Genomic DNA, 20,411 nt, shown 5'->3' on the forward strand with positions numbered 1-20,411 from the left:
TAAGGGCTTAAAACAGCAACCATGTCTCATCTCACTGGTTTTCCAACATGACGTGGCTGGGAGCTCCTCTGAGGGTCTGACCAGGCTAACATCAAGGTATCCGCCAGATGGTTCTTATCTGGGACTCCGGGCCTCTTTGAAGTTCACCATTGTTGGTAGAATTCATTTCCTTCTCATGCTTTCCATGGGGTCCTCCCTATATTCAAGCTAGCGATGGTGGGTGGGCTCCTTCTCATGCTTGGAATCTCTCTGCCTTCCTTTTTGCCTTTTAAAGTTCATGTAAATATCTTGAGCCCACCTGGATAATCCAGGATGATATTCCTATTTTAAGGTCAGCTGACGATTTAATCTTGATTACATCGACAGAATCCCTTTTGCTCTGCAAGGTAACATAATAGTGAAAGTCACATCTGGTGGTGAAGGTTATGGAGACCAACTCAAAGTTGAGAAGTGGAAAACCCAATTAAAAAAGGACGAAAGATCTGAACAGACATTTCAGCAAAGAAGATATTCGAGTGGCAGCTGAGCACATGGAAAGATGCTCAACGTCTTTGTAAAATCACCATGTGATGGCACGACACACCCAGTGGAATTGCTAAATTGAGAGAGACTGACAAGACCAAGGGTTGGCAAACATTTGGAGCAGACGGAACACTCCTACATTATTGGTGGTGGTTCAAATGGTATTACCACTTTGTAAAAACAGTTCACAGTTTCTTATAAAGTTAAACACATGCTTACTGTTTGACCCACTGATCTCACTCCTCGGTATTTATCCAAAAGAAATGAAAACATATGTCCACACATAGCAGCTTTATTCGTCATGAAACAACACAAATGCACATCACCCAGTGAATGGGTAAACACATCAGTGTATGCAGTTACAATGGAATATTATACTACTCAACAGCAATGCAAAAGAAGTGATTTACCAATAAAAGGAACAAGGTTGGGCTGGGGGTGGTAGCTCACGCCTGTAATCCCAGCACTTTGGGAGGCCGAGGCAGGCAGATCATGAAGTCAGGAGTTCAAGACCATCCTGGACAACATGATGAAGCCCCATCTCTACTAAAACACAAAAAATTAGCTGGGTGTGGTGGTGTGCACCTGTAGTCCCAGCTGCTCAGGTGTCTGAGGCAGGAGAATTGCTTGAACCCAGGAGGCGAAGGTTGCCTGAGTCGAGATCGCACCACTGCACTCCAGCCTGGGAGACAAGAGCAAGACTCCGTCTCAAAAAGATAAAAAAGTAACAGGGATGGAGTTCAAAAGTATGTTGCAGTTGGTCCCAGTGTGCTGTGGCTTCATGTGACCTGTAGTTCCAGGTCCGTGCCCCACATTGTCTTCCTGCCATGGAGCCTGACCCCAATGGTCCTGCTGCCTCTGGCCTCACTGCCATCCCAGACGTGCAGCCTGTGGTCTGGGCAGGCCTTGTCTCTGCTCTATGACCCGTGCTCGCACTACCAGAACATGCTTGTCTTCTGCAGTAAAACCTACAGCAATGTGCTGGTGTTGGATGGCGTTACCCCAGGCACAGAGAGGGATGAGTTCTCCTACTAGGAGATGACAGCCAACCTGCCGCTCTGCAGCCACCCCCACCCACGAAAGGTGCTGATCATTGGGGACAGAGATGGGTGTCTTGCATGAAGTGGGGAAAGCACCTCTCCATGGAGTGCATGGTCCGGTGTGACATTGACAGGATATCATACACATCTCTAAGAAGTTCCTGCCAGGCACGGCCAATTGCTACTCTAGTTCAAAGTTGACCCTTCTTCTTCTTTTTTTTGAGACAGAGTTTCTCTCTTGTTGCCCAGGCTGGAATGCAATGGTGCAATCTTGGCTCACCAAAACCTCTACCTCTGGGTTCAAGTGATTCTCCTGCCTCAATTTCCCCAGTAGCTGGGATTACAGGCATGTGCCACTACGCCTGGCTAATTTTTTGAATTTTTAGTAGAGACGGGGTTTCTCCATGTTGGTCAGGCTGGTCTCGAACTCCCGACCTCAGGTGATCCACCCACCTCAGCCTCCCAAAGTGCTGGGATTACAAGCGTGGGTCACCCCACCCAGCCCAAAGCCCATCTCTTCATGTGGGTGATGGTTTTGAGTTAATGAAGCAGAACCAGGATGGCTTTGATGTGATCACTGACTTCTCAGACCACATGGGTCCTGCCAAAAGCCTCTTCATGGAAGCCTGTTATCAGTGGAAGAAGGTGGCCCTTGAGAAGGATGGCATTCTCTGCTGCCAGGGAGAGCAGCTGTGGCTGCACCTGCACCTCATAAGGAGATGCAGCAGTTCTGCCAGTTGCAGTGGTGGGCTACACCTACTTCATGGTCCCCATCTACCTCTTCAGCTGGACTGCTTCATGCTGTGTGGCAGAACATGAGCACCCGTGTCCGGGAGCCCGTGCAGCACCCGACACAGCAGCAGGCGGGGCAGATGCAGCTGAAATACCACAGCCCGGACGTTCACTGCACAGCCTTCATGCTGCCTGAGTTCTCCAGCCTGCAAGGCCCTGAATGATGTATGCTGAGGCCCGCTGCTGCCACCAACACCATCTGGGACCTCAGACCAGGGATCCTCCAGGGTGCCTGGGTGCCTCTAGCCCTCCTGCTGCCTCTCACCGATCAACTGGGTGTTACAGGCCCCAGAATGCTGCCCGGCCTGCCATGTCTGTGTGTCTGTGTCTCCCTGTGTGGCATTCAATAGCCAAGTCTATACCAGCTGTGCACAGCGCTATCTCTCCCACTTCTGTTGCCCTCCTCACTCACCCAACACATGTATTTACAACAACAACAGCAGCAGCATAGTATGTTTAGGAAGAAGCCAGTCCCAGTGTAGATCCCACTTGCATGCAGTTCTGGAAAATTCAAAACGAAAGCGACAAAGAGTAGTGGTTGCCAGGGGCTGATAGTGGAGAGAAGAGATTGACTGCCAGGGAACTGGAGATAACTTTTTTGGGATGAGGGAACATTCTGGATTACGATTACATGGTGATGATTTATATGACTGCATACAATTGTCAAAATGCAACAAAGTGTTCACTTAAAATTGGTGACATTTATTATATGAAATTATACCCCCATAGAGCTGACAATTATATAATTACTATAATGAAAAAAATCAGTGCTCCCTGCTGGAATTTCGGGCAACTGTATAAAGAAATACATATATGTGGCTGAGTGCTGTGCCTCACTCCTGTAATCCCAGCACTTCGAGAGGCCAAGGCAGGTGGATCGCTTTGAGCTCAGGAGTTAGAAACTAGCCTGGGCAACGTGTTGAAACCCCATCTCTACAAAAAATATAAAAATCAGCCAGGCATAGTGGCTTGTGCCTGTGGTTGCAGCTAAGCGGGAGGCTAAGGCTGGAGGATCACTTGAGCCTTGGAAGTGGAGGTTGAAGTGAGCTGAGATTGCGCCGCTGCACTCCAGCCTGGGCTACAGAGTGGGACCCTGTCTCACACACACACACACACACACACACACACACACACACACACACACGAAATACATGTAAGTGCTGGACATGGTGGCTCATGCCAGTAATCCCAGCACTTTGGGAGGCCAAGGTGGGTGGATCACCTAAAGTCAGGAGTTTGAGACCAGACTGGCCAACATGGCAAAACCCTGTCTGTACTAAAAATATAAAAATTAGCCAGGCATGGTGGTGTGAACATGTAATCCCAACTACTCGGGTGGCTGAGGCAGGAGAATTGCTTTAACCTGGGAGGCAGAGGTTGCAGTAGGCCAACATCACACCACTGTACTCCAGCCTGGGTGACAGAGTGAGACTCCATCTCAAAAAAAAAAAAAGAAAGAAAAAAGAAAAAAAAGGAAATACATATATGTAAAAAGTACATGAAAAGGAAACAGACATCCTCATCCCGGGTGGTGTGTGTGCCTCCCTGTACCCCCCAAGCCCACACTGTGGCTTACTAGATGATTGTGACTATGAAGATATTTTTATGCATTGTAGAATCAGCTTGATATGTGAAATGATGGATATTATTCAAGGGTCTAAACCAACAATCAGAGGCTTGCTCAGTGAGAAGTGATTCTACACATGGTCTGTCAAATAGGACCACATTTTGTGCCTCCAGGACTTGGCACATACTGTTCCCTCTGCTGGGATTGCTCTTTCTGTGGCTCTTTGACCTGCCACTTCCTTCTCTTTTTTGGGATTTTAGCATCAAAGTCATCTCAGAAAGGCCCTCACAGACCACCAGCCACACGAATGCAGCCCCCTGCCCCAGTGACTCTCCGACTCAAAGCCACACTCATTTCCTTCAAAGTCTTTTCAAAACTAGCTTGTTTATTGATTTAACTTTTTTTTTCCAGAGATGGGGGTCTCACTCTATTGCCCAGGCTGGAGTACAGTGACATGATCATAGCTCATAGCAACCCTGAACTCCTGGCCTTAATTAAGGGATCCTCTCACCTCAGCCTCCTGAGTAAGTTAGAACTACACACATGGCTTTTTTTTAATCTAAAAATTTTTTTAAATGTTTTTTTTTTTGGTAGAGATAGGGGTCTTACTATGTTGCCCGGACTGGCCTGGAACTCTTGGCCTTAGATGATTTTCCTGCCTTGATTTCTCAAAGCACTGGGTTTACAGGTGTGAGCCACTGTGTCCAGCCACTGATTTAAATTCTTGAGTGCAGATTTTCTTCCCAACCAGACCATGAGCCCCATGAGGTTAAAGCCAGGTCTGACTGTCCAGTGTGGTTTCTTCACAGCTTTGAGTGGGGGCAGTCACAAAGCAGACTGGATTAGTTTTCCACTGTGACATAATAAATTGTCATAAACTTGGCAGCTTAAAACAATGTGCTTTTATGATCTCACAGGTTCTGTGGATCAGAAGTCTGGGCATGGCTTAGCCAGGCCCTCTGATCAAGGTCTCAAAGGTGGCAATCAGAGTGTTGGCTGGGGCTGGGGTCTCATTTGAGGCTTGGCTCCTCTCCCATGCTCCTGTGGTTGTTGGCAGAATTCATTTTCTTGTAGCTATAGAACTCACAGCAGCTTGCCTCTTCAAGGACAGTGGGAGAGCCATGTCTCTGGTTTCAGATATCTTCTTTCAAAAAGCCTGAGATTCTCTTTTAAAGAGCTCCCTTGATTAGATCAGGCTCAACTAAGATAATCTCCCTTTGGATGAACTCAGGGTCAACTGATTAGGGACCTTAATTACACCTGCAAATCTCATCTCAGCTACAGAACATAATCTAATCACAGGAGTGAAATCCCATCCTATGGGCAAGTCTCACCTACATGCAAATAGAGGGTGTTAGGGTGTGTTCGCTCCGGGGATGGAAATCTTGTGGCCGTCTAGAAAATTCTGCCTACAACATTGGCTCTCAATAAGTTTGTTGAATGGGTAAAACACCTGCCCTTCCAAATGCCTTGCTTTGTTTAAGGTATTTCCTTTGCCAGGAGTTCTTTCCATCTTGCTGCCCACTTTGCTTATCAAAATCTTGTTTATCCTCTGGCTCAGATTCCCTTCTCATTCATGACTTCCTCACTGTTTCAGGCAGACAAAGGTTAGGATTTACCTTCTTCACTACATATGTGAGGCCAGATGGTTTCTTAGTTGTAACATTCTTATGTAGAGACACACATGCACATTTACATAAAAGGGATCATATGGTTCCTGTTGACAACTGTAGACACTTTCTTCTTCTCTGCCCTTCCCCTCACACCTGCCCCTCCATCTCCAAATATAACTTATATTTAAAAAAGTATAACCTTCCATGTTTTCCTTTGTATTCATATAATCCCATAACCCTACAAAGCTCATTTCTTTCTCCAGAACTCCTTTTTCATTCTCTCTCTCACACGCGCACACACACACACACACACACACACACACACACACACACACAAAGGTATAAAAGTAATTTTTTTAAAGGGAAAATGTCACTGTTTTGGAAAAATGATAGTATACAATATGCATTTTTCTGCATCTTGATTTTCTCACTCAATATCTTGTAGAAATATCTTCAAGTCATCTTGTATAGCTCCAAATTAAAGATAGTTCTTTACAACAGATGTGCATTATGTCATGGAGTAAATATACTTGCAAATTACTCAGCCATTCCCCTGGTAATGGGAATTTGTTTTGCTTCTGGTTCTGTGCCACTATGAACAACACTGCAGTAAATATCTTCGTACATTTTGGTACAAATAGGATGGATTTTCAACGGTTCAAGAGCCGGGTGTATACACAGGGTATATGCACTTTTTACAATTTTACCAAATGCTGCCAGATTGCCTTCAGAAGAGATTGTATATTCCACGTTTCTACTAGACTGTAGGAGAGTCCATCTTTCCCATAGCCCCAGTGCAATAGGATTTATGGTACTTTTACATTTTTGTCAGTGCACTAGGCATAAAGCCATAACTCAGAGTTGAATATGAAATTTATTGAATACTGAGGAATTCGAACATCTTTTTTTTCCCTTTACTTGATTCTTTTTTTTCTTTTTCTTCCTTTCTCCCTCCTTCCCCCCCCGCCCCCATCTTTCCTTATTTTTCTTTTTTAAATGTTGAGATTTGCTCTTCTGGGAATGCTCTCTTTATACCTTTGCCATTTTCTGGTTAGTTTGTAAGAACTCTCCATATATAATAGAAATTAACCTTTAGCTATCATTTTCCTTACAATAATTTTACAGATTTATAGTGTGTATGTGTATTTTATTTACATAATCTTGAAATGTACTTGAAATATACATAATCTTGAAAACATTTTAATATTCAAATATGCTTATTTTTTTCTTTTATTTCTTCAGGATTTCCATTCTTGATTTGTAAGATGTCCCTAACTTTTAGATTATATCTGTAGTATTGTAGGTTTTCTTGCAAAATTTTAATTTTACTTTATACAATGAAATCTCCAAGTCATTAGAATTAAAATTCATAGAAGACATGAGATGGGGATGCATTTTAGTTTTAACCTTAATTTTCTTGCAAATGGAAAACAAGTTGTTCTGGCATCATTTGCTAAACAAGTCATCCTTTTCCTTTTCAAATGAATTGGTGTCTTAAGTTACCTGGTGGTTTCCTGGGAGGTCAGCCAGCATCGTGAATGTTGGGTATAAGTTTTGCTTTCTCTCTAGCCAGCTTGAGTGAACAGAGTGTCCTGGGGTGCTCCTGCTTTGTTAGTTTACCCATTCATTTAACATTAGTTGGCATCTATTATGTTCTAGGCTGAAAAACATGCCTGCGCTATGTCCTCAGGTCTTTTTGGTTGAGTATGAGACATAAGAAAAGCACAGGAGGTCTTTGTCAACCAAGAAAAAGAGTCCCTTAAAGTCAATTTACTTAAGACAGGGACTTTAGATTTCAAAATAAAGAGTAGAAAACAGTGGTTGAGATTTATCTTGAAGAGTCAAATGAAAAGTTTTAGAGGAAGTGTATTTTCTTATATTTAACAAAATTGATGCTGTAATTGCAATGAAGGAGGCATTGATTTGGGTGTATCAATTTCCTATAAATCCCCTGCACTTCATGTTTAACGTTCACAGTTACACAAAAGAAATTCAGTTTTGCAAAATGTTTTAGAGCTCATTCATTTCCCCAAAGGACTAAATTCCTTTATACACAGCCAATTCCTTTTAAATACCCATCAGGTAGTGTGTTGGTGACTGGTCTCATTGCCATGCCTTCATGTGCCCATGGCTCCATGAGCTGTTTTCACCAATTTCACTTTCATGAATTTCACCAGATCCTATAGTCTTTGCAAGATTTGCGTTTCCGTTTGGCACTGGTTTTCATTTACTTGCATTGTGTGCACAGATGTTTTCATGTCACCCTCAGGAAGGCTGACCTCCGAGGACTTGTTGGCACTGGCACAGGGGACAGAAGTGCAGCTGTGACTACAGGGTGGATTTTGGAGAGGAATGTTATAAGTGGTCTGTTCATTAGTGAACTCTTTTGGACTGTGATGGCTTCATCTCTCTATGCAACTTTGTAATAACTGTGGGGACTCCATTCATAAAGATTCGGACCATGTGAACTCCTTTATAGAAAAAACTATAATCTACAAAATAGGAGAGACATCGCTGGAACACTGGGAGTTCTGAGAGGGGAGAGGTTACGGCTGGGTGGGAGCTCACAGGGAACTGGTGACGGGTTTGCAGGATGGCAGGAGCCAGCTGAGTGGTTCTTGAGGAATGAGTTGGGTTTGGCTGTGCAGAGGGCATTAGAGTTAAAGGGAACAGCATGAGCAGATGCAGAGAGGAAGACACGAAGAACAACACATGGTCTCCCCTCAAGGAAGAATTTGCTGCTGGGCTGTGGCAGTGTATGGTCGGGAGATGGCCTCCAGCTGGCAGCTGGAGCCACCTCTACCATAGTCAACATCTCCCCCTGCCCGACCAGCCACCCACTTCCTTTCACAAGTGTTGATCCCTAAAAACAACTTCCACAGAAAACTCCATCTCAGTCTCCGCTTCTGGAGACCACAGCCCGAGGCAAGAGCAATGGGTTGTGTGGGGGGTATGGTGGGGGATCCACATGGTCCAGCTCTAACCGCAGGAGTCCCCATCTGCTTCCTAGTCTTCATCAAGCCCATGCATTCCTCAGATGGAAGGGTTCCACGGTTGATGGAAAATATAATGTGTCATGTTCTGGGGATTTTGATCTGATTTGCCTGTGACATCAGGAGTAGCCTTTTAGTTTTATTTTTAAATGCTTATTTCTGTGCCCAGCCCAGACCTTTAGCTGATGTCCGGGTTCATGCATTCAGCTGTCATTGGTCTCTTTCCATGTCAAATAGTCATGGGTTTTCCTCTCCGCCTTCTCCCTGCACTCCCCACCTCCGTGATGGCTGCTTTTCCTGCCCAGGTGCTTAGCTGACATGGCCAGCTCCTCTCCTCCCCTGGCACCCTCTGACCCCTCAGCACCTCCATCCCTCTGCTGTCCACATGGACTGATTTCCACACTCCAGTACCTGCCTACTCCTGTGTCCCTGCCTCGCTGCTCTCGGAGGATGATCACACTCGGCCCTCCCTGGGCCCCCTGCTCAGCCTCCACCACAGTCTATTCTGTTGAACAACTCAGATCAGCCACTCCCTGTGCTGAGCCCAGATCTCCAGCCTCGCTCTGTGCAGCCACAGCCTTTCCCTGGTCGACAGAGCTCTGAGCCTCTGGTGTCTTCCACCTGCCGGTCTCTTTCCTGCTTCTCTCCTGTGTCCTCTCACTCCAGTCCCACGGTCTCTTGCTCTTTCTAGGACAGGTTGGGAGCTCCCCGGCTTGGGGTCTTACCCTCCACCCCACCCACCCAGAAATTCTCCTCTCTGGAATGGCCACCTGCTGTGCCCTCACCACCTGGGCACCTGCTGCAAGGCCCCCTTCTTGGGGGGCTCCTCTGGTGTCCATGAACAATCACAGCTCCCACCGCCACCCCCTCTCTTCCCCCTTCCCAGCTTATTTCTCCAGTGTAATTCCTGCCATCTGACACACTTTGCGTGTCACACACAGCCTTAGGTTGGATTCCGTGCAGCAGAACATGAGCACCCATGGCTGGGAGCCTGTACAACACCCGACATGGCAGCAGGTGTGGCAGATGCAGAAATACCACAACTCAGACGTGCATCGTGCAGCCTTCGTGCCTTCCAGACTGGGAATGACTCAGTTTGTCTGGAGAAGTCCCCAGGAAGCTTGGGCAGGATGGTGGGGAGGGAGATGGGAAGGAAAAGACACCCATCCTGGTGTGATAAGGAGCAGGTGCCCACTGTGGGCTGCTGGGGTTCAGCTGCACTGAGGAGCAGCCTCAGTGGTGTGCGCTGGAGAGGCCAGGAAGCCAGGTCTATTCCCCTGAAGCTTCCATTTGCCCAGGGCAGCTTCCCAGGACTCCACTCCCACGCCACATGGGCTCCTGTAGCACGAGGAGGTCCCGCAGGAGAGTAGGGGCAGCAAGAAGCTATGGCAGGGCAAAGACAATGAGGCCTGCAGGGCCCAGGCAGCACTACCAGCATCTGCTTTGCACATGCTCTTGGGCTGTCACCTGCTGGTCGTCTGTCTTCCTCTGTGGGTCGGGAGCTCTCTGAAGCCAGGGGCCTTTGTCTGTTTTGTTCTTTGCTGTGCCCAGAGACTACAACTGTGCCTGGCGCACAGTCGGCCCTGCTTAAATGTGTGCTGAGTGAGTGGCGCCTCCTGGGTCTGCCTCTGCAGGCTTCTGGGATGGATATTTGGCATCTTTAAAGAACCCAGATCCTAGGCAAAGTCACCCCTGATTTGGCGGATGTAGACTCCACCTCCTGCTGCTTCTGGGCTGACTCCGAAGCCTGTTGCTGCTGTTTGTAGCCAAGTTGGCTTTTCCAACAGCAGCAGCTCTGGAGAGGGGCTCGGACTGCTGATAAAATTTCCCATCACACTGGGTGTTTTCCCGATGATTCTGCTTAGCTGCCCTTTGATGTTGCAGTCATGAATGCTGATGGCAGAGTGACGATAATGGTCCCTATTACCCCTGGCTTCTCGCTTGTTAGGATGACCAAGAGCCCACAAATTGCTCCTGAGTGCACCTCTAGCAACAGATTTTTTTTGAAGCTGTTCCACCTGGTTTGTTCAGGAGAAGAAACAACATATAATGTGTATTTTCATTTTTTCCTTTAGCGGAGGAGTCACAATTTTATTGGAAGCTGTCCAAGTGCCCAAGACCCTGACACAGACTCCTGAGCACCCTCCCCATCCTTGAAGGTGCCAAAGCGTCCATCTTCACATCTCCAGCTCCAGTCCAGGGCCAGGCGGGAGGTAGAGCTCAAAGCATGGAGTGTCTGTGGGCTGTCCGAGTGAGGTTAGGTGGGAGCCCAGACTGCTGGCCTGCAGGAGGGCCCCCAGTCCGGCTGAGTCTGCTTCTTTCCCTGGGAGAGGTTCAGCCCAAATGCCGTGGCCAGGATTGCTGTAGAAGGAAACTTCCCCCAGCTCATTGCAGCTGGGACTGACTCTGTTCACCCTTTGTGCTGAGTTTGAGTTGGGTGCTTGGTTAAGGTGCTAGACATCAGATTTCTCTGTTGTAAAGGACCCCTTTTCCTTTGTAATTGCCAAATAACATGTGTGGTGATATTTTGGGACCTTGTGGATATCCTGTTTGTCAAAATCTTTCCCCCAGTGGTTTTGCTCCACTGATGGTCTTCATATAATGATGACCTTGATGGCTGCAACTCTGTTCAGGCTCGTGTGTATATTAGCGATTTTCTAACTCTGTTCAGGCTTGTGTGAATATTAGCTGGCCTTCTTCCGGGAAGAACTGCACTTCTCTCAGTCACTATTTTCAGTGTGGTTCTGGACTCAGGGATTCTGTTTTTTTCCATGCATTCACAGCCACCACTGAAATTGTTTTATGTTCTTACATGCCTACATCTGGCCAGTAGGAGCCCCATTCTTCCAGCTTCTGCTTTGTGACTTGTTCTGATTGTCCCCTTTTAGGACTTACTAATTTTCTGGTACAAGATGAAATCTTCAAAACACGTCAATATCACGAGAAACAAACAAGGAGGGTGCACTGTCCTAGGAGATGAGTCATGACAACCAAAGATAATGCATGATCATCCACAGCATCCCAGAATGAGGAAAAAAAGCTCTAAATGTGGGCTGTATAAACCTGGGGTGTGCAGTCTTTTGGCTTCCTGGGCCACACCGGAAGAAGAAGAATTGTCTTGGGCCACACATAAAATACACTAACACTGGCCCAGCACGGTGGCTCACACCTCTAATCTCAGCACTTTGGGAGGCCGAGGTGAGTGGATCACGAGGTCAGGAATTCAAGACCAGCCTGGCCAACATGGTGAAACCCCATCTCTACCAAAAATACAAAAAAATTAGTTGGGCGTAGTGGCAGGCACCTGTAATCCCAGCTACTTGGGAGGCTGAGGCAAAGAATTGCTTGAATCCAGGAGGTTGCAGTGAGCCGAGATTGCACCATTGCACTCCAGCCTGGGTGACAGAGCAAGACTCCATCTCAAAAAAAAAGAGAAAGAAAGAAACAAGTATTGAGGTTGGGGACAAACAAACCTTTGGCCCTTTGACTGCCCTGTAAAATATATCTTTTATCACTGCTGCCCCTGTAAGGGGGAAAGAAAAAAAGAAGGGAAGATGGAAGGCAGGATGGAAGGAAGGGATTTATTGATTAGCATGTCTGAACCAAGCCCTGTGTCAGGCACTTGCTTTTACATTATTCATCTCCTTCCATTGACAATCTTTAAAAGGCAAGAAAATCAGAGCTTAGAAAAGCACAAACCTGTCCCTTGGCCACAAAATAAACACTGGGCATTTCATATGATGATGCTCAGCAAGGAAATATGATTAAGCTAATTAGCCAAAAGGAGATATCGGTGGAAATCTACCTGGACATAGAGGTTTAAAAAATCCTTGGCTGGGCATAGTGGCTCATGCCTATAATCCCAGTACTTTGGGTGGCCTAGGCTTGAGCCCAGGAGTTTGAGTCCAGCCTGAGCAACATAGTCAGACCCTGTCTCTACAGAAAATAAGAAAATTAGCTGGGTGTGGTGGTGTGTGCCTGTAGTCCCAGCTACTTGGGAGGCTGAGGTGTGAAGATCACTTGAGCCCAGAAGGTGGAGGCTGCAATGAGCCATGATTGTGCCACAGCACTCTAGCCTGGGTGACTTAGTGAGACCTTGTCTCCAAATAAAAATGAAAATAAAAATAAAAAACCCCAACCAGGATTTACCTGTTTGTAAAAGGAAGCTTTGTAGCAGGAAGAGTTGTGTCCCTTGAGCTGAAACATGGGTAGGGACAGACTGGCCTTCTCACCTAAGCTGAGCCTTGGCCCAGTGGGTGGGCCTTGGAAAGCAGGTGCTGTCTCCTTTGCTTCTTACACAGTTCATAGGACATGACGATGGCAGGACCCTTCCCCATCAGGGAGCTCCACCCCTTGCTTCACAGTGAGGAATGGAGGCCCTGGGAGACTTGGTGGCTGGGGTGAGCCCTGAGTTGGGGGTGGGTCTGGTCTGGGTGCAGCCTCCCCACCCCTGGCCAGTGCTTTACAGAATTCAGAGCTCCACAGGCATAAACTCAGGGGCTTCCTCCACAATTTGAAGATGCTCTCGAGGAGGAATCTTAGGGACAGGAAGCCTTTGCCCAGTGCTCTGTTACAATGGAGTCAGCGCTGGGTGTGGAAATTAGTGTGAGTGGGTGGGAATCCATTGCCCCTTCCCCAGCCTCAGCCATCCAGGACACCTGCGGCTGTGGAAGGGAAGGGCACCTTTGCAAACTTAAACAGCACCAACAAGGACTCCTTCTGATTGCTCTCCAGTGAGACATGAGTAAATTAGTTAATTAAGGCAGCTTCACTGAATACATTCTACATGCAGGCAATTTGCTGTTTACTTCCCACATGGACAGAGAAACAAAAATAGGAACTAAATCAACATCTCAGAGAGAAAAAATACCTTTGATGAGTGAGTTATAATTAAAGATTTCTTGATTACTGAAAGTGTGTGAAATGGTGCTCACCCCAAGGTCAAAAAGTTAACAGCCCCGCCCAAACCAAAGTGTCCATCATTCATTCAGGAAAGTATCTGTGCAACTCCTGCGATGGGCCAGGTGTGTGGCTGGGCCTGATGATGAAATGGTGGGGAGGGCAGAGCAGAGGAGGATATTAATCAAATAGTCAAGCAGATGAGATGGATCAGAGCCCCTCTGCCCCATTTCCTGGGGTCTGGCATCTTGAGATTCTGGTAGCAATAGGCCGGGAAGAAGTGAGAAGCTGTTTGTGCAAAGACGGAGTCAGTGGATGGGACTTGCTGGCAGTTGCAACCTCACAAGGTGATGCTTCTGATGGTGTTTTAGATGCTCTTTTCTGAGGCCAGGTTACCCTGGGGGGTCCTATCCTCCCCTTACTCTCACTCTCATGGACAGTTCGGGACCAGGCAGGAATAACTGACCATCATGCCACATTGGGGCTGGATGGGGTCTGGGGAGTTGAGGAGTGTCAATGGAGGAGGGGAGAAAATGAGGGGGCGAATGGGGGAGAGGGTGGGGACAGCTTCCTGCTGGCTGAGGGGGGTTTGTGGTTCTCCCTGGCGGCTTGGGACGGAGGTGCATTCCCATGGATGAGCTTGGGAGGCAAGTGGCCAGAGAACTTCCACCCTACCCTGTTCTTGCATCACAGGGAGGATACAGCATGGGTTAGGGTGCGCTGCCTGAATCTGGGTGAAATACTGACTGTTCACTGTGTCTTCTTTGTGTGTGTGCCTGGATGGCAAAGGAGAGGCCTGTTATTTTGTAAACGGTGGCATTCCTCTCCTCTCTGATGAGTGCACTCAGCCAGAATGTGCGTTCTCATAGGTCTGAGATTCCTGAACTACTTACTTGGTGACCAACTACACCCAAGAAAATTGCTCTGGTTCTTAGGACAATTCTAGGACACAGTAAGCATTCAGTAGATCTCTGTGGACCCACTGAATGAGTGTCCTGGGACTCAGGCAGGGGCACAGTCATGGGGCCGTTCTGTTAGGGGACAGTGCTGAGGAGTGGGAGTGGTCTCAGCGTAGGGCCAAAGCCCCAGATTTGATAACAAGCCCCTGGAGGTTGTTAATCCTGCCTCAGCCTCCAGAGTAGCCCCTGGGTATTGGAGCCCCTGGGGAGGGTGCCCTAAATTTGATAACAAGTGCTTCCTCTCAAAGTGAGGCACCACATAAGAAGGGCTTTGGGGGACCTGACCTGGGCCCTGGGCCTAGGCAAGGAGGGGATGGGCATGAACCCCCCAAGGAGGTGACATTCATCTGAGACCTGATAGGTAATGCGGCTCCTGGAGGTAACTGGGTCAGGATCAGGGTGGGGGTGGGGGAATACTCCAGGAGGAGAGGCCAGCATGTGCCAAGGCCTTGAGGTTCCAGGAAGCCTGGTCTGTTCAAGGCCAGCGAAGAGGTCAGTGTGGCCATGACTGAGTGGACACAGTAGTGAGTGGTAGGAGGTGGACTGGAGGGGGTCGGTACACGTGGGGGTTTGGACGCCATCCTGAGGGCCAAGGGCAGCCTCTGTGGTGTGAAGGGGTCTGATCTTTTTTTCGGATGTGCCCATGGGAGGGCCTCCTTGGCTAGGGCTGATCCTTTCTTCCTCATTCCCACCGTGGCCTGTCTCATTGGTAGGAATCTGGGTGTGATGGCCGACCTCTGTTTTAGGGCCTCGGCCACATCTCAGGAGAAAATCTAAGAAGACTGATTTTCAGGAAATGCTTGGCCGGGAACTCTGCCATGGGAAGCGGGGGGTCTGAGAGCCAGGTCAGTTCTTGGGACTGAACTGGAGGCAGGGCAGCCAGGAGAAGCCCCAGGACCCTCCTGAGACATGGTGGGGTAGGGGGGATATGATATGCAGGGACCTGCCAAGGGGTCAGAATGAAGGTGTTTGGCTTCAGGAGCATACAGTGGGAAGCAGCCCAGGCCGGGAAGTGTAGATTTTACCTTAGCTGTAGGTTTTCATGAGGAACCTGGGGCTCACTGAGGCATCTCTCTGCACATAGCTGCCTGCCTATGGTGAGCATCCGGGGGCAGGGGCCCGGGGCTTCTCCTGGCTCCCTGTCTCCAGTTCAGTCCCAAGAATAAGACTAGGCAAGGAGGGGATGGGCACGAACCATGGTCCCTGACCTTGCTCTCAGACCCCCGCTTCCCACGGCAGAGTTCCTGACCCGCCTGCAAAGTGCTAACCACGCTGTTGGAATTCCTCAGGGGTGAGCACAAGCCTCTCTGTTTCATCTGTGCCTATTGTGGACGCATTACCTATGTCATGAAGTAATACAAGTAGCATTTGGAGTAAAAAGATCAACTAAAAATAGGTGAAACCATGAAATTCAGTGACAAGGATGCTCATGAATAATTAAGAGGCCACACAGGACGGCATTTCAAGGAGATTCTCACTCCTGAGCCTGTCGCTTTTCCCTGCACGGCACAGGCAAGCCCTGCCTTTCCAGCAGGAGGATTGTCTTAATTAAATCTTATTTGTCAAGAAGGCAAGATGTATTTGTGTTTCCTCGGGCTCCCATTGTTATAAACTTTTCGGTGTTTTCTCTGAAAAATGCTCCTTTTCTGCTTGAAAGAGCTGATTGTTGCTGTTTTTCTCTCTTCCATTGCATGGAGGAAATGCTACAGGTTCTTTGTCAGGTAATCAATTATCCTCCTTAAAGGATCCTAAAAGTCATCATCTGAAAATTATGGCTCCTGAAAAAAATAAAATGCCCACTTTACCATATTGTTGCATGTCAGAGTGAGTTTCTCTCCCCCACAGAGTCATAGAGCCTGTAAATTGCCCGTGGTAATGACCTCTGCCTCCAAATGCAGTCACTGGTCTCTGCTCAGATAGACACTGTCTGTCACTTCTGGGGTTTCACTGTTGACACTGTGTCTCTTTTAGCTTCTAGGCTGCCCTGTAATGATGCTGCAATTAGCAATACATCCTTCCCTCTCTTCCAACTCCAATAGCTCTAATTTATGTCCCTCGACAATACTCACACCAAGCTCGCCATCTGTACCACTGTGCATGGAAGGAAGTTCTCAGGTTCAAGGTCTCTGGCAGATAAACACAATTTCAAGTTCACAGACATCCTCAGCAGTCATCAACTACCCCACCAAGAAAGCAAGACCTTGGTATTGTTGGCGAGTTGCAGGTAATTGATGAGCTTGTCAGCATGATCCACGGTCCCTGATCTGTATCAATATGAAATAAGAAACCATTTAAGAGGTGTCAGGAAAACATGACAGGCCCCCCTCCTCCTCCTCTTACCATTTGACATTGACTCATTCACGTATGAAATTGAGTCTTTGTGATGGTGAAATGTTAAAGACCCTGTGTAGTCAAATTACTATCATGGAACCAGCAAGTGGAAACAGGTTATTAAATGTCTCTGGTTCTTCCTCATTCAAACAGGTAGAAGAAAACAAACAGAAGGCTTAGATGCAAATGTGCATTCACGCCCAGGTGTTCATGAGAACCCATATACGCCAGGAAAGGGAAAGCTGGGTGGTGCCCCAGATAATTCAGGTTAAAAAGACTTTTATCAGAAGATCAAAGACACCCAGGCACGGCTGGAAGATGCAGCCATAGTCCGTCCATCAGGTCTTCTTGTGAATGAGCCTCAAGTTTCTTGCCAACACAAGGACACGTTAAATGTCCCTGTGACATTCAGTGAAAATATTGAAGCATCACTGAAATTCCTTGAGCCAAGGTGCACCTGTTCAGGGCCCCAGACCTGTCTGAGATCTGGGCAGACCATCTTCCCTCACTGGGCTTCAGTTCCCTTATTTAAAACTACACGTTCCTTTTGACATTCCTTGTTTTTGCCCAATGCAAGATAAAGGAGAAGTGGCAGAAAAGTTGAACCCGTTTCTGCTTGTGTTCCCAGAAGAAAAATCTTGATCTCAGGGCACGCTAAGATGTGTTTTGGGGAGAACAGATCCTTGATGTTACGAATGTATTGTGCAGGAATCGCAGCCTCTAGTGGAAAGTCAAACTTTCAGACTTGCCAAAAATTCCAAAAAGAGGGCTCTGAAGTGCATGTGAAATCTTCATATGTCTTTTTGTGAGTACATTACTCATTCATTCACAAGGCATTTGGCCATTCCACTGTAATGCATAGTAAGTTGGTTAATTGCTGGTGTAGACCCCAACATTCATACATCCTTCTTCCTTGCAAACAGAGCCCTGATTTTGCTCAGATGTTGGGAAGCAATGTGCTCTCTGACACCAGGGAGTGGATTATTGTTGGTCTGAACCCATCGTGGCAATCTCACTTAGCTTTAGTGATTGCCTTGGGGGAAAACATGTGAGTCAGGGCTAGTCAATGAGATGTAATTTGGGGGTCTTTTGGTGGGGACATCTGGGGTCTCTAAGGGGATCTGTGAGGAGCAACTCTGTCTTTTCTATCTTCTTTTTTCTGGTCATGGCTCTGAGTGGATGTCATGGAAGGTGACACGGCAGCCATCTTGTCTCTATGAGACACAAGGCAGAGGAGAAAGCAGACGCACAGAGGAAGGGAGAGCAGAGCCACAGGCATCAGCGGCAAGTGGCGGAGGTGACCAGCAGGGGACTTGCTTATGTGTGGCTCTTAGACCTTTCCTTCCTGCTGCCAGCATTTCCCTCTGGGAAGGATCAGCTCTCTCCACACCCGACTAGTCCATTTTCAAGCCCAGAAGTGCCTGGGAGTCCCTTGGCCTCCAGATAAGGCCACCCCATCCCTGGCCCACACCACAATTGACAGGGGCTGATGGGAAGCCCCACAATGCCACGTGAGCCTGGGAAACCCCCACCTTTCTGCTGCTAAACACACACCTTCCCTGGCACATTCTACCCTGAGAGCATGGAATTAAATGCAGGATGCCTTCTAGCCCTGTCCACGTCCATCTCCTCGTGGAGCCTGGGGCTCCTGGGTCATCCTTCATCCCCTGGACTCTCAGCCCCACATGACCCAGTGAGAAATGAGGCCTGAGCCCTATGTCTCTGGCCCTGCCTGCCCTGTTTCTGTGTCAGTTTCCTTTATAGCATTGTCACTGTGTGACTCAGTCTCCCGTGGGTCCCAGAGGAGATCATCTGAGCCCAGGTCTCCTCACCCAGAGCCCAAGGCCAACCGCAAAAGTCAGTGCCTTCGGGGGAGATGCAGTCCCAGGGGCCCATGGTGGGGAAGTGGGGAGCGAGGTGGGGAGGTTGGGAAGTGATGGCCGAGCTGTTGACAGCCTCCCAGAGACCTAGCCGGTCACCCAGTCATGTGGACCATCTCCAGACATGCTGTACAGAAACACTCCCCTCAGGATGGCCCATATAAGGATGGTTGGGAGGAGTCATCTATGGCTGATCCCTCTTTTCTCCTCTCCCTTGAGGGTCCAGGCTTGCTCTTCAGGGAGTCATCTCTTTCTCAACACCAGGGTGCATCACCCAGTCCCTTGACGGCTGCTGGGGAAGCCAGATCCCACACTCATATTTGTGGTTCCTTAACTGAATCCAGAATTGGTAGAGGATTCAGAATCTTGGGCCACTGGTCTCAGGCTGTGTGTGGTGTAAGGCCTGAAATTGAGGTGCAATAATAAGTATGGCCTTAATGTCTTTGAGCTTCACAGGGCTGCAGAGGCCTAATCCCTCTCCCCCAGCTCAGTGGGAAAGGCTCCCACCTGGCAGGTTCCCTGTCAACTGGAGCAGCTGCCTTCCACCTGGTCCTCAGCTTAGCAGCCTTCACCTCTCTGCCCACAGGAACCAGGGGCACCTCACCCCCTTGTAACTACAGGGTCTGTCTCCCCCAGCCCCTCCTGTTCTCTCTGTTCCCAGGTGCACCCCTTGTGCCTCTGCAGGGAGGGTGTTGTCCTCCCCTGCGGGCTGTATCTGTGACTGACCTGCTGCCCATCTCATCTGGCCAATACTGGGTGTCCTGTGCTTGGCCATCTCATACTATTTAGGGTGAGGGTGCCTCCCTCACCGCTGGGTCAGCAGGAGGCAGTCGGAACACAGTGGTGTCCTGCGGACCTGCACTGAGTCAGTTCCTGCAGTGGTAGGTGGGGAAACCCGAGGCGACATGCCACATGGGTCTGATACACAGCCCGGAGGGTTTGCATCTCATTTGCTTTCCAGTTTCTCTCTAGTGGTAAATGTACTTCTTAAGGGCAGAAATTTGAGGCTGCATTTTTCCACTGCTGAGTCTCAAGCACTTGTAAGATTTCTGGCACGTAGCAGGCGTTCAGTAAATATCTATGGAATGAATAAATAAGTGAGCCAATGCATTCACTAAACAACCCTGGCTGGGAAAGAATGAAGATATGATTATTGAGGCTAGGTGTATTAGTCAGGGCTCTCTGGAGAAACAGAACAGATAGGCCAGGGTGGTAGCTCATGCCTGTAATCCAGCACTTAGGGAGGCCAAGGTGGGTAGATCACTTGGGGTCAGGAGTTTGAGACTAGCCTGGCTAACATGGTGAAACCCTGTATTTTGTATTTTCTACTAAAAATACAAAAATTAGCTGGGAGTGGTGGCATATGCCTGTAATCCCAGCTATTTGGGAGGCTGAGGGAGGAGAATGGCTTGAACCTGGGAGGTGGGGGTTGCAGTGAGGCAAGATTGCACCACTGCACTCCAGCCTCAGCAACACAGTGAGACTCCCTCTTTAAAAAAAAAAAAGAAAAAAAAGGCCGGGTGCAACGGCTCACACCTGTAATCCCAGCACTTTGGGAGGCTGTGGTGGGCAGAGCACGAGGTCAAGAGATGGAGACAATCCTGGCCAACATGGTGAAACCCTGTCTCTACTAAAAATACAAAAAGTAGCTGGGCATGGTGGTGTGTGCCTGTAATCCCAGCTACTTGGGAGGCTGAGGCAGGAGAATGGCTTGAACCCAGGAGATGGAGGTTGCAGTGAGCCGAGATCATGCCACTGCACTCCGGCCTGGTGGCAGAGTAAGACTCAGTCTCAAAAAAAAAAAAAAGAGACAGA

This window comes from Callithrix jacchus, chromosome 5 (assembly GCF_049354715.1).
Source record: "Callithrix jacchus isolate 240 chromosome 5, calJac240_pri, whole genome shotgun sequence".
NCBI classification, from domain to species: domain Eukaryota; kingdom Metazoa; phylum Chordata; class Mammalia; order Primates; family Cebidae; genus Callithrix; species Callithrix jacchus.